At 39.0% G+C, this 14,992-nt stretch overlaps 1 pseudogene; it reads left to right on the forward strand.

The window, feature by feature from the left end:
* The first annotated feature begins 1,969 nt into the window (after window positions 1-1,969).
* On the forward strand, window positions 1,970-3,672 carry LOC139646191 (piggyBac transposable element-derived protein 4-like; annotated as a pseudogene).
* Window positions 3,673-14,992: the final 11,320 nt, after the last annotated feature.

Genomic DNA, 14,992 nt, shown 5'->3' on the forward strand with positions numbered 1-14,992 from the left:
GAGTATTTCATCCATTGTGCACAGCAGAAAATCTCCCCCCCCCCACTTGTTTGGAAGTGATTCAGCTTACAAAGAATTTTCAGAGCAGTAGGGTTTTCCTGGGGGTAGTATTCCTTACATGTGGATAGGACTGAATAGGGAGAATAGCCAAAGAATTTCTTTTTGTCTGTGAGAGTATTTAGAGTGCCTGTGCAGTGGCCAGAACACATGTTGCTTTGCATATGTAATATAACTTAAAACGTTCTGGAAACCATGAAGAATCCAAAAAAAATATTCAGAATAATTCCTTGAGAAAGCACTTTGCCAGGCTTTCATCCATACCAATGTAATGCTTTACAGGATCTATTTTATATCCTGTAGTCCAATAGAATCCAATGGTACAGTATATATATATATATATATATATATATATATATACTATATATATTATACTATTGCTATCAGTTCTAGATATGGAACGTTAAATAGCCATATGCAACAGCTGACAAATCAATTAAATCTGATTCCCTTTTCTAACATTTGGATTTACTATGATGTCTTATTACGTGGAAATTAATATCAGCTAATATTTCAACTGCTATGAATTTAAATCTTCCCTAGCCTTGTGCATACACATGATTCTTGTTTTTTCTAACTTTCACTCACAGAGATAATACTTTATTGGCAAGACCCCAATTTATGCTCAATTTATTATTTCACCTAAGGAAAAAGGCTCACGATTCCCTTCAGACTAGTTCCTATCATCAGCAATGCAGCAACGTATATGTCAGGAGATAACTTTCGACAAATTAAAAATTTGACATGGCAAACTTGGTTTAAATACAATATTGAAATTCCTCTTCTTTCCCTGTAAAATATTATAAAGGTAAAAAAAAAGAAACCCAACAACACTAGAGCTGTCACTTGTTGATGCCGAATGTCCCTGGGCCACATCACCTGTTTCCAAAACTTTGAGAGACGAGCATCCTAGCATGCAGCACTTACAGCAGACAGACACACACAGTGATCCAAAGCTGAACCCCTCAGTGTATTATGATCAGACAATAGCTAGAGACAAAAGTGGTGTGGAGTGGTAAGACTTCAGCCTTGGATCAAAGTTACCAAATAAAATGCAGTATCACACTGCTGTCATGGAAAAACCACATAATTGCAATGTTAGTGTTTTTTTTTTCTTTTTTCTTTTTCTTTCTTGAATGGAGCATTTAAATGGGTATTTGTGTGTTGAGAGAGATACTGGGCTCTTGCAATCTGTTAAAATTGCATTGTATAATTCCTTAAAATGATTGGCAGGCAATGAAAAAACTGCTTTCTTTTCTGTATTCCTGAAAAAAAAAAAAACCTGTGTGCACATACCCCTCCTATTATCTTTGGGTCAGTTTGATCCCATTCAATGTTTAATGTCTCTAAATAAATGATTGACATCATTTTTTGCTTCATATTTAATGACTTTTCCTAATTTAATGGGGACAACTGGGTAAACATAAAATTAACATGATGATATGTTTTCAATGTCCTGTACACACTTTGTACGCGTCGGTGTTCTTTGGGGTCAATTTGACCCCAAAGAACAACCGATGAACCGATGTTAGCGTATAAAACAAATGAGAAATATCAACATTTTACACACATTTGTTTTGGTTGTTTTGGATGATATTGAGGTCACTATAACATGCAATTTTATAATCTTCAAAAAAACTTCCCTCTGCTTTAGGGCCCTAACCTAACATAACCATACCTGTAGTAGTGCGAGAACCACTGATAGTTCACATGACATGGGGGAGGGGAAAACATAATTCCCACGAGAACTTTGATATTTCCCGTGCCGTGGGGGCGGGGAAATATGGTTCCCGCAAGGACATTGATAGTTCACACAACATATGGGAGGAGCAATCATATAAAAGCTTGCACAGCAGCCTTCTAAACCATTTGTCTTGGTGCTCTCTGTGCTCTCTCTTTATCTCAATTGAAAATGACCTCTAAGCAAAGGTTTTCTGTCAATGAGGTTTTGTCACAGCTCTTTGACAGTGAAAGTGACATAGAGGAGAATGTGTCTGAGACAGAGGATAATGTTGAGGAGGACCCTGATTATGAGGCATCCTCCTCTGATGAGAATGAGACCCTTAGTGTTGACCCTGCTGTTGTCTCTCAACCACCAGCAGACACGTTACCTTCCCAAAATGGAAAGTTATTATGGTCCCTCTCCCCACTTGAACGACAGGGTAGACTTAGTGCTGCTAATGTCATCAAAATGGTTCCAGGCCCCACCAGATACGCTGTCAGCCATGTCCAAGACATCAAATCAGCATTTGAGCTCTTAGTAACACCATCAATCGAAAAGGATATACTTGAGATGACAAACTTAGAGGGGAGGCGCGTGTATAGGGACAGTTGGAAAGACTTGGATGTGACCCACTTGGAAGCCTACATTGGGTCGCTCATTTTGGCAGGAGTGTACAAGTCAAAAGGCGAAGCAACAGCAAGCCTTTGGAATGCTGACACTGGAAGGGCAATATTTCCAGCCAACATGTCTCTAAAGACATTCCATGTTTTCTCCTGTGTCATACGCTTTGATGAGAGAGAAACAAGGCAGGGCCGACAAGAGCGTGACAAACTCGCAGCAATACGGGATGTATGGGACAAGTGGATTCAGCGATTACCCTTTCTTTACAATCCAGGCCCCCACGTGACTGTGGATGAATGTCTGGTTGCATTTTGTGGGCGCTGTCCCCTCAGACAATACATACCAAGCAAACCGGCCAAATATGGTATCAAAATATGGACAGCATGTGATGCACAGTCCAGCTATGCCTGGAATATCCAGGTGTACACTGGTAAATCCCCTGGGGAAGCACCTGAAAAAAATCAGGGAAATTAGGGTGGTACTAGACATGGCTGAAGGACTGAATGGTCATAACATTACATGTGATAATTTTTTCACATCGTATGCCCTGGGTGAGGAACTGCTGAAAAGGAAGATTACCATGTTGGGGACAGTGAGAAAAAAACAAACCGGAGCTTCCCTCTGAGCTTCTTGCGATGAAGAACAGGAAGGTAACATCTTCAATGTTTGCCTTCACTGACAGAGCCACTGTCGTCTCCTATTGCCCCAAGAAAGGGAAAAATGTCCTGCTGATGAGCACCATGCACAAAGATGCTGTCCTGAGCACCAGAGAACACAGAAAGCCACAAATGGTCTTGGACTACAACGAGACAAAGGGAGGGGTTGATAACCTGGACAAGGTCACAAACACATACAGCTGCCAACGCATGACTGCCCGTTGGCCCCTTGTCATTTTCTTCAACATCACTGATGTGAGCGCCTACAATGCCTTTGTAATATAGAGCAAAATAAACAAGGACTGGAACAGCGGAAAACTGAGTCAAAGGTAGATTTTCCTGGAGCAGCTGGGTTACGCGCTGGTGAAACCTCATATCGAGAGAAGACGGTGCCTTCCAAGAGCATCAACAGCTGCTGCAACAGTTGTGAAGGACTTCCAAACGGAGACACACACCCCAACTCCTCCAGTGGTTCAAACTGCAGGCAGGAAACGTGGCAGGTGCCAGGTCTGTCCCAACAGAAATGACTCCACGACCAGCAACACCTGTGTGAAATGCAAGAAATACGTCTGCAAGGAGCACGCACACACTCTATGCACATCATGTGCACAGTAGTGCAGACAAAAGGCTGGACTGTACCTTCTGGTGGCCTGTAGGAAAAATAATATGCTGTTCATATTCTGTCTGTTCGTATTCTGTCAAACTCATTTTGGTGACTACGTAACTTTGTTTTTTCTGTCTCACACATACATATTCGCATACATAGCACTTACAGTAGCATAGAACAATCCCTGACACAATGCTCAAATTTACTTTTTGTGTTTTTTGTAAATAAAGAACTGTTATGTGTTCCTTACTGATGGTCTGATGATGACGATGTTCTGTTTTACAAATAAAATCCTTCTAAATGTTTGAAAATGTGTTTGTTTTTCCTGGGGTCAAATTGACCCCGAACATAATACATGTTACTATCCTTGATAACAGAAATTGTTTTTCTTTCCAAATGTTATAAATAACAAAAATCTGTACTTAATATAATGAATAAATAAATAGTGAGTAAGTAATATATATGAGTAAATAATATAAAGCCATTAAAACACCAAAAAGATCTTTCTTTCCGTAATAGGTATTCTGGATGTATAAGGGGGGGTGGGGCTATTTAAGTAGTCAACAAAGAAACATAAAGTACCTGACACATTAACTTGGGTAAAAATTTTTGATTATAATCAGTTTCTGGTTTAAATTGCTGGGGTCAAATTGACCCCAAGGATAAAAGATGTTAGTAAATTTGAAGATAACAGGAGGGATAAAGGGTTTTCATCTGAGAACACCAGTGAATAATTGGTGGCACAATGTACTGAAGAGAAAGTGACAGCTTGTCCTACAAATGTAGAATACTTGATAGGACTTTGCCTAAGGGGCTCTTCAGTGGCAGCTGTAGATCTTGTGAGTTTGTGGAGTATTAATGCAAATTGAAGGATTACATTCTAAAACACTGTTTATATCTATCTATCTATCTATCTATCTATCTATCTATCTATCTATCTATCCCCAAAAGCTTAAATTTAGTTGTACTTTTCCACTTTTTTCCCCTCCCTCTTGGGCATTGCATGCTTTCCTTTCTCTACATTTAAAAACTGGTTACTTGTTACCCTTTGCATCAACATTTCACAGGAACAGTTTAACCTTTTTTTTGGACAGTTGAAGACAGATCAAAACAAAGAAAGTCAATTTGGCATGCACTTTGAGTTTAGCCACACTGTACAGTATTATCTGCAGATGGTCTTGTTTTAGAAGTGCTTTCACCTTTTATACAAATGCAGACAGCATTTTAAATTTCAATTTTGATTTCCCCAACCTTGTGCACCCTGGGAGGGTTTTAACAAGGCCAGGTATTAAAATTGCTTATTTGAAAAATAGCCCAGATTGTGATGAGTGCAGTGAAGTCCACAAAGGCAGGAGGTTCATATCTGGTAGGAGGTAATTTAATTGCCCCCCCTCCCCCTCCAATCTCTAACAGGGCTTTTAAAACATAAGCATTATTAGAATCGTAATCATTTTTAATGATAACACAACTGTCAGAGAACGCAGTGGGAGAGTCAGCGTGCTCTATTTTTTCAAGATGACCATCGACTTGTGCTGAATTAATGAGGAGAGGTTGCTAGAAAACTTGGCAAGCCAACTGTCAGCATCAGTGTGCAGCACTGCTACGTTCATTCTGGTCATGGCAGGTCACCGTTTAAGAAGGATGCATGCAAAAAAAAAAAAGTCAGAAGATACATCTACAAGCCGGAGACTGTTTTCCCTGCAGTTGGGATGTGCAGGGCCTTATTAGCATTCATGATGCTCTTTATTGGTGTTCCTTTGAAAAATTGTGTGCTGAATATATAATGTAAGGTCGACAGATATATTTCTGGATAACTCCATTGTCAGATTACAGTCCAAGGTTACTCAAGTGATAATGTAGATAAGACATGTTTTATGTCATGAAAGAAAAATAAAATCTCCTACAGTATGACCTGATGTTCATTGTTTGGAACCATGCTAGGCGTGGGAACATGTAAAATTCTTCCAGTGTTGTATAGGAGCTCATGAGTTGTTTCTTTTTCTGTCAGTCTATGCTCATCCTTATTCAAAACACATTTTTGGTGTGTGTTGTAAAAACACAAAGGGATGGTGTTGAATCTTGCTGGATAAAGCAAGTACAAGGCATGTATATACATCTCTGCCATATGTCTAGTCTGTCTCCTTACTGCGTGTCATGTTTAGTGAAAGGCAGTAAATACAACATGCCAAAAAGTCAGTGTATTCATTTAAGCCCGTCTTCTAATCCACTTTTTGACAAGTGTTACTAAATGTTTAATTTATGAAAACAAATTCATGAAACAAAATATTTGCCTTATATCATCACCCCTTGTCCATATATTTTGTGATCATTCAATATCATTTAGATGCAAAATAATAGTAAAATCAAGATTAGAAAAACAACTGAAAAGATGAGTTCATGTCCTAAGTGGGCTTCAGACACACCTTTATGAAATGACTTTTTGTCTAAGGAGTGTAATATAAAGAATTCCAATCACTCAAATGATGCAATTTATGATGCATTCCAATTAAAAATATCTCCATTCTATTCTATTTGGATTTTTGTCCAAGCACTTTGTTTATATTGCATAATACATAATATGTGAAAAGAATCCCTACATTTGTAGGTTTACTATAAATCTTTAATCCAAAGCTAGGTAACTAGCAACGCGATGGCTGTGTGTTGAATATTCACCTGAATCTCTATAATGCAAACAGAAGCTGTCAGTCTCCACTATGCTGTATAAATCTCACCATGGTCAGAATCAGAATCACTATAGGGCTAGTGAAGAGGAATCCAGAGATTGTGTAGGTGTATGGGGAGGTAACACTTTATAATAATGATTGGTAATAAGAATTTATAAGGTATTACTTAATAATGCACTAATGATTAATACAAAAATGATTCATGTTTTAAAATGATTAAAACCAAACGCACCTGAAGTCCATTTTTCTTTCCAGGAAAACATCCACTGCTGATTGGCTTAGATCAGTGGAGCCACCAGGAGAATGTGAGGCGCTACAGCTAATGGCAACTGTGCTACAGCTAACAGCGGCAGTAGTATGGCTATTGGCCGCTAACTGCTAATAAATTGTGAATATTTAATTAACATAACTAATTATTTATTAATAATTTTAAAACATGTATGAAGTATTTGTTAATTATTAATTAATTATTAAATGATAGCTTATAAATGGCTTATGACTGATCATTATCTTAAAGTGTTACCAATCTGTCTCTTGATTCCAAAAGATTGCAAATAAAAAATAAGCAGAAAAACCACTACATTTAAAACTTGGTTCACCATTAGTTGATGTGACTGCTACAATGTGCCGCCTTCTTCCATTCTGTCAAACAGAAGGTGACCTTTTAGCAGTCAGATACTGAGAGACAGCCAACAAATGAAGATGCCCCCACACAAAGGTCATGTGCTTTTTTAAAAAGGACATCAGAGAAAAGCATCTGACAGTGGTCATCGACAAAGTGGTGGGAGACTGGAGCATAATTAACAACAGTTTTTCTTTGGCCAACTGGTTGCACTTGCCTACTGCAAAGTATTATTTGGCACTGGATGCCACAGAGATGCTGACAAAAAAATTTGTGATGGTTGAGTCTTTTTTGTAAGGAGATAGTGTGTTTCTGTGTGAGTGTGTCTGTGTTTGTGTGTGTGTGTGTGTGGATGTGCAATATTGATGTAATTTAGTCTGACAAGTGACAGTGATGCTTTGCTAGTTCAAGAACCCACAACAATACTTGAATAATGTATTCTGAAAGGGTTATATGGGAATTTGTGGAAGGGTAACATCTTTAGCACTAGTTACCATAGCATGTGATCTTGCCATCTGGCCCTCGAAATGAATTAAAAGACTACGTGATTTGGAAAGGCTCCACTGTCTTGAAGAGTAGTCAAAAGCTACTGTTATCTAAAGTAATGAGACTGCATCCAGCCTGGAGGGGGGGCTGGAGGCGCCTCATAAGGAGCCATCATGCTGATCTGCTGAATTGGACAGACTGTGAGTGACAAGGGAATGATCTTGGGCTAGACAGAAAGCAAAGGTCTTCACACCAAACTTAGCTTTCAACCGTGGGGGCCACAGAGAGCACGGACTGTCTTGTTTGATTTAGAATCACTCAATCCCCTGGTAGTGTTTGTTTTCTGACATACTGCATATATACAGGTATATAGGGAGGTGGGTCATCCTTGTGTACCAACAAAAAGTAAGGTGATTTAAGTGCATGATTGTAAAGATTGTTATGAAAGACAGGCTGTATACAAAGTGAACGACAAGGGGAAAAAAGTATGTCATGGCAAAAAAAAAAAAAAAAAAAAAAAAAAATCTCTTCAATTTACCAGAATCTGGCATAGCGTTTGACATGTGTAACAGTAGAGAATTATGTGATCTGTAATCCAAAGAGGACACAGAAAATATAATCCAATCAAAACATCATCGCTGATCATTGTAACCGCACCCTACACATATACTCTTTGCAAACCCATCATCTTCCTTAATAAAGCATTACATGTACTGATATTGACAACCACTGTCAAGGTTGCTGTAATAAGCAGGTCTTCCATAAATTCTGAGAAAGAACTGCTGTCACTATGTCCAATTTAATTAGTTCATGTTTACTGGAAGCAGGAGGTGTTGGCAATTTCATATCACTGTAAGTTGAAGATTAATTACTGTATATGAACAGCCTATGGCTGTGTTGAATAACATGCTATACTGTTACTAATTTCAGTTCATGTAGTGCAGATGTATTGCATGCTTCCCATGTGATGTTGCTAGCATGGCCAGGAATGTAAAATGCACTGTGCAAACATTTGAATCCCAATGCATCACAGGGTGGACAAGGTGAGTTAAAGCAGTTCTGAGGTTTAATCATGCACAGTATAAATGTAAATGTATTTGAGTTTTATTTAAATATTTACACAGATATTCACCAAAGGAAAAGATGTGGAAATATACACAATTGATTTGTAAAAGACCAAATTTAATGAGTGGTTTACCCAAAATTTGCTGTCAGTCCATCTCAACACAGCACAGATTGCGAAGACCCCAAATAAGGCACAACTTGCTTGGTAGAAAACCGACTCTGCAAGGCACCATGTTTTTTTTGTTTTTTTTTCAGTAGTGTTCAATTGTTTTGCAAATTCTTGACAAGATCTTGCTAAAGGTCTGCCTTTCAACAGATTTTTGAGTGTAGCACTCAGCATCTGCAGTAACTGCTGAGGTTCTCTGCTATCCTTGGCCTAGTTTCGTATGAAATCTGTGATCTCTCCTTCCACCTCACACAACATCAGACTGACCTCTTTCAGACTGTCAGTCCAACGAGACCTCATTAAAATGGGTTGTGTGGAGAGGGTGGGTGCAAAGCCGCAACCTCTCTCTTCCTTTATCTGAACATCAAAATATATGATCCCATGTACACACCTTTTCACTTTATCAAGACAGCTTATAAATATAGGCCAGTTTGTGTATGCTTTTATTGAAAGCCTGTCAGTTCCCTGAGTGCATACATTTTTATGGTATGGCTGACCCCAGTGGGAATGGGACCTCTAACCCTGGAAGTGTTGTTGCCATGCTTTATCTAAATGACAGAGAAATTCATGACACACTTCCAATGTCTTCAGTCGGTGAGTTAAAACAGCCTAGAACTCAGTGCTAATGAAGTGCCAGCACTGAATGATTCCATAACCTTCCCAAAACTTGGTAAACCTGAACCAGTACCAAAGAAACTAACTGAACAGACTGAGTCTGCTACCCACTGGTATACGCTCAGCGCAAAGCCCAAAAATAAACACTAGAGATGCACCGATCGATCGGCCGGTGACCGGAATCGGCCGTTTTCAGCTGATCGGCCATGACCGGTCAAATTTAAGACAACGGTAAAAACTCAGCTGTTCCAGCACGTCCTGTCTCCTCTGTCCGCCGCTGTCCTCCACCGCGCCCGCCCACGAGCCGCATTGATCCTACCGATCCAATCCCCGATTGGCCTGGTACCCATCGGTGCCGAAAAACCTGTTCGCCGGACACCTGGTGACGCATCGGCGTTAGGACCCCCGCTGAAATCTCGGACGGATCACCGGGAACAAATCGGCGCCCAGCTATCGGCACTGGCCGATAGTGTCGGCCGATGCGCCGAAACCACCATACTGTGTGTCTCTCTCTCTGCTGACAGAACAGATGGCTGTCAGGTGGACAGAGCTTGTGCATATGCATGGAAATAAACGGCGATATAATATAATTGTATAGATTTTACTTTTCAAGCTTCAGTTTATCACATGCATGATATTGGTCAGCCTGCTTACTGTGTGGGAGAAACGAGCTACCTCCCGATCTCAGCGGAGTCAAAACAAAAAGTCATTTTTTTTCACCACAAGATGGCGCTATGACTCTTTAAATCTCCATTACATTTGGCTGGGCTCCATGGATAACCTTTTGATGTAAATAAATGACATTAGGTGTGTTGTTATATAGATCTGTTGCATCTGTTTTCTTTTGGGAAAGTAAAACATGTTAGATAAAGTGGGATATACTGCAGTTCATTTTCATTTGGATTTAATTTGTACAAAAAAGCTCTGTCCAGTAACCTGGAGCACTTTTTTATTTTGAGATTTGTTTGAGTGAGAGTGAGAGAAGGTCCTGTAACCTGGTGCAGTTTTGGAGAAAATGTAAGTTATTAATAGTCAATGTTTTATTATGAACATACAATTGAATTTTCCACTAAAGAAAAGTTACAAAAATGTTTGTGTATGCTGTTAATTATAGTTCTTAGAAAGAAAGAAAATCGGAATTGGCGGGTCAGACTTTTAAAAAATCGGCCAAGAAAATTGCAAACGGTGCATCTCTAATAAACACACAAATAGACAGCAGACTAATGCAAATAAGAGACTGCAGTCATCCCCGAGATTACGGCTGGAAAATTTGAACCACTAATCTGTGTGAATCAGAAATGGCGACCACTATTGATCATTTGCACAAGGAAGAATGGTGACGGACTAAGGTGCGCACAGATAAAGGGTTAAAGTCAAAGGCTTGGACAGACAAGAAGCCTGGCCCCCCAGTGGAGCAGACACCTGTGCCGGACATTCTCATTGTTGGAGACGTTGCTATCAGAAACATAAGCGGTAAGATGATCAAAACATGTTGTTTTCCAAGTGCAATGTTCTGTGACATCAGTGAAAATATCCCCTGAGTACTGTCTGACCACCCAGAAATGAATCAAATCATTGTACATGTGGGGACAAATGATATTCGCAGAGAGCAGTCAGAACTGCTAAAGCTGGACTTCATTGAACTTTTTAACAGACTTGGCAAACTAGAGATTCAATCCTTTACCAGTGGGCCATTACCAACAGCTGACAGAGGAATCAGTAAGTTTAGCAGGCTACTTGGATTAAATACATGGCTGTCAAAAACCTGCAATTTAAAAGGACTGAACTTCATTGATAACTTTAACCTCTTCTGGGGGCGTAGACACCTTTTCAGAGCAGATGGCCGCCATCTAAACGGGCCCGGAGTTAAACTACTAACAGACAATCTCTTCTACTCCCTTCATCACCCATCTGCCCCCCTTCCAGAGGCATTCAACTCTGACACACTTCAGTCCCAACTTCAACAGCAACCCATAGATAACCAGTCACTTTCACCACAGCCCCAGTCCCTGACCCAGCCTCAGCTTGGAGCTCTCTGTTCCTCCAGATCTCCCTCCCCCTCCCTCTCCTCTGCCTCCCCTCTGTTAGGATTCACAGATAAGATGGAAGAACTGGTGAATAAACTCACCCCCGACCCTTTCCCTGCTCCGTACTAGCCAGCCCTGAGGCTCCACCACCCCCAAAGCCCCGCTCTTCAATTCTCCCCCCTTGTCCCCCTCGTCCATGCCCCCCCTCTTCAACTCCCAGACGTCCTCCCCCACCCTGCCCTCCTCAACCTTCATCCATCCTGGAGGCGCCAAGCGCACTGTGTCACGCCAGCATTGCTGATATCAACACCGGAGAAGCAAACAGCTGATGGCCTTGGGGTCCCCGCTGCAATGTAGCTGGTATTCATGAAATTTCCCATATCAAGCTGGGACCCAGTACATGTATTGCTGGATCACAACCACCACCAAGAGTTTTTACATCAGTGCCTGTAACTTTCCCCTTTCCTGTTTTGACTAGCAGTAGAATAAGCTGCACCTTACCAAGAAAAACGCTGATATTGCCAGACACGCACGCAACATGAAAAAGCAAAACAAGATACAAGCGACATGGACAAGGAATTGTAAAGTATTGATAAAACTGAACGGAACACCGGAAGAGGCAAAGGTGATTGTGGTGAGAGAACTTAAAGACTTGGATCAATACAGATGATTCTGACGATGTAGGACTGGCAGACATCGCATCAAGTGGATTATAGGAAGTTTACCATCGAAAGGATGACAGGAATTGACAATGATTATCCATTTCTATATGGAAATACTGAGGATGAGGAATTAACAGACACTAACTCAATTGATGTGGGGGAAAGCTTGCACAGCCTACATAATTGTGAGCAATTAAACTTCAAGACTTTTGACTATACAGAGCATAAACTGTATGAGATTGAGAACGGCATCGACCCAGAGAACCATTTCTATAACAACATCAAGAACAGCTGTGAGTACTATACTGAAGATCAGTTCAACCGTAATGTGAACCTTGAAGGAGCATTATCACTAATACACTTCAACAGTAGAAGCCTTTACACTAACTTTGAAAAAATTAAAGATTATTTGAGGCAATTTGTTAAGAGATTCAATGTAATTGCAATATCTGAGACTTGGCTTAGTGATGGCAAAGCTGCTGATGTTGAACTGGAGGGATATGAGATGTTTTGTGTTAACAGGACCAACAAAAGGGGAGGGGGAGTTGCCCTGTATGTTGATACAGACCTCAAATGCAAAGTTGTAGGCAGTATGACAACAACTATAGATAATCTAATGGAATGTATAACTATTGAAATTGATGTGGAAAAAGCCAAAAATATAATCATAAGCTGTGTATACAGAACACCAGGAACAGACATTGATCAATTTAAGGAAAATATAGCTGGAATTTATGACAATCTAAATAATAATAAGGTGGTATTTGTATGTGGTGATTTCAATATCGATTTGTTAAACCCAAATGGTCATAAAAATACATTAGACTTTATTAACACAATGTTCAGCATTAGCCTATATCCCATGATTATAAAACCCAGCAGAATAACAACAGACAGTGCAACATTAATAGATAACATATTTACAAATGTAATTGATAGAGAATTGATGGGTGGATTGCTTTTAAATGATATAAGTGACCACCTACCAGTCTTTGCTCTTCTCCAGAAGGATTTTAAATTTAAAGCTGATACTAATGCTTGCAAACTGGTACGACACAAAACACAGGAAGCCATCAATGCATTTAAGGAAGACTTAATGAAACAAGACTGGAAAGAGGTCTATGTTGATGAACCAGATAAAGCTTACAATGCATTCCTGGCTACATTAACAGAACTCTATGAAAAAAATTGCCCACTAAAAAAATCTAGAGGGAAGTATAAATATGTGGACAAACCATGGATTACTAAGGGGCTGCAGAATGCATGCAAGAAGAAAAATACACTCTACAGGAAATACCTAAAATGTAGAACAGAGGAAAATGAAAATAGATACAAGAAATATAAAAATAAATTGATAAGCATTATGAGATGTAATAAGAAGAAGAGTATTATAGTAAACTGTTGGAGGAAAACAGAAGTAATATTCAGGGAACATGGAAAGTGATCAACAGCATAATCAAAAAAGGTATTGGGAAAGCAGATTACCCTAGTTATTTTGTTAAAAATCATAATGTCACTATGAACAACATAAAAGAGGTTGCTGATGAATTTAATGACTACTTTGTAAAAGTTGGACCTAACTTAGCAAATGAGATTGTTGAGCCGAGTAACAAGGAAGGTATAGAAGATGACAGCTCTGATATAAACGTTCATTCTATGTTTCTAAGTGGAGTTCATGAAAATGAAGTTATTGATATTGTTCATAAATTCAAGAACAAAAAGTCTACTGACTACAATTCCATTGATATGTCATTAGTTAAAAAAATTATTGAATGTATTGCGAAACCGTTGACTCATATATGTAACCAATCCCTCCTCACAGGCATATTTCCAAACAAAATGAAAACAGCGAAAGTCATTCCTATCTACAAGAATGGAGATAGACATTTATTTTCCAATTACAGACCGGTATCTCTGCTTCCCCAATTTTCAAAAATATTAGAAAAATTATTTGTACAAAGACTTGATAACTTTATTGACAAGCATAACTTATTAAGTGACCACCAGTATGGATTTCGAGCTAAGCGGTCTACCTCACTAGCACTAATGGAACTAGTAGAGAATATCTCAACTGCAATAGACAATAAAGAATATACAGTGGGAGTATTTATAGATCTCAAAAAGGCATTCGATACCATTGATCATGGTTTACTTATGAAGAAGCTAGAAAGATATGGCATTAGAGGGGTAACACACTCCTGGTTGAGAAGCTACCTTGAAAATAGATACCAGTATGTTCAAGTAAATAATTTTGATTCAGAACTTAGGAAGGTCACCTGTGGGGTTCCGCAAGGCTCGGTGCTGGGTCCAAAGCTCTTTGTACTGTATATAAATGATATTTGTAAGGTGTCAAAATTGTTACATTTTGTTATATTTGCTGATGACACAAATTTATTTTGCTCAGGAAAAAACTTGAAGCAACTTCTGGATACAGTTGAAGGGGAACTGGATACCCTAAAGAAATGGTTCGATACAAATAAATTGTCATTAAATCTAAGTAAAACAAAATTCATTGTGTTTGGAAATCGTAAAATCAATTCTGAAGCAACTCTTAAGATTAATGATGTAGAAATTGAAAGAGTGTATGAAAACAAATTCTTGGGAGTGATAATAGACCATAAACTCTGTTGGAAATCTCACATAAATCATATCAAATCAAAATTGTCTAAATCCATTGCAATACTGCACAAAACTAAGGACATCTTGAATTATAACTCGCTATTTATTCTATACTGCTCACTCATAGTTCCATACATTACATACTGCGTGGAAGTATGGGGAAACACTTACAAAACTAGCACAAATTCCATCTTTATACTGCAAAAAAGAGCCATAAGAATTGTCAATAAGGCTGATTATAATTATCCAACCAACTCATTATTTATGAATTCATATGCCTTAAAGTTTATGGACCTAGTAGACCTTAAAACTCTACAAATAATGTTTAGAGCAAAAGACAGAACACTTCCTGACTGTATCCAAGGGTTGTTTGCAATGAGGG

This window comes from Centroberyx affinis, unplaced genomic scaffold, assembly GCF_046629955.1.
Source record: "Centroberyx affinis isolate AG114_WGS23_722 - 3 ecotype Tasmania unplaced genomic scaffold, CSIRO-AGI_Caff_v1 ptg000083l_1, whole genome shotgun sequence".
In the NCBI taxonomy this organism is placed as follows: Eukaryota; Metazoa; Chordata; class Actinopteri; order Beryciformes; family Berycidae; genus Centroberyx; species Centroberyx affinis.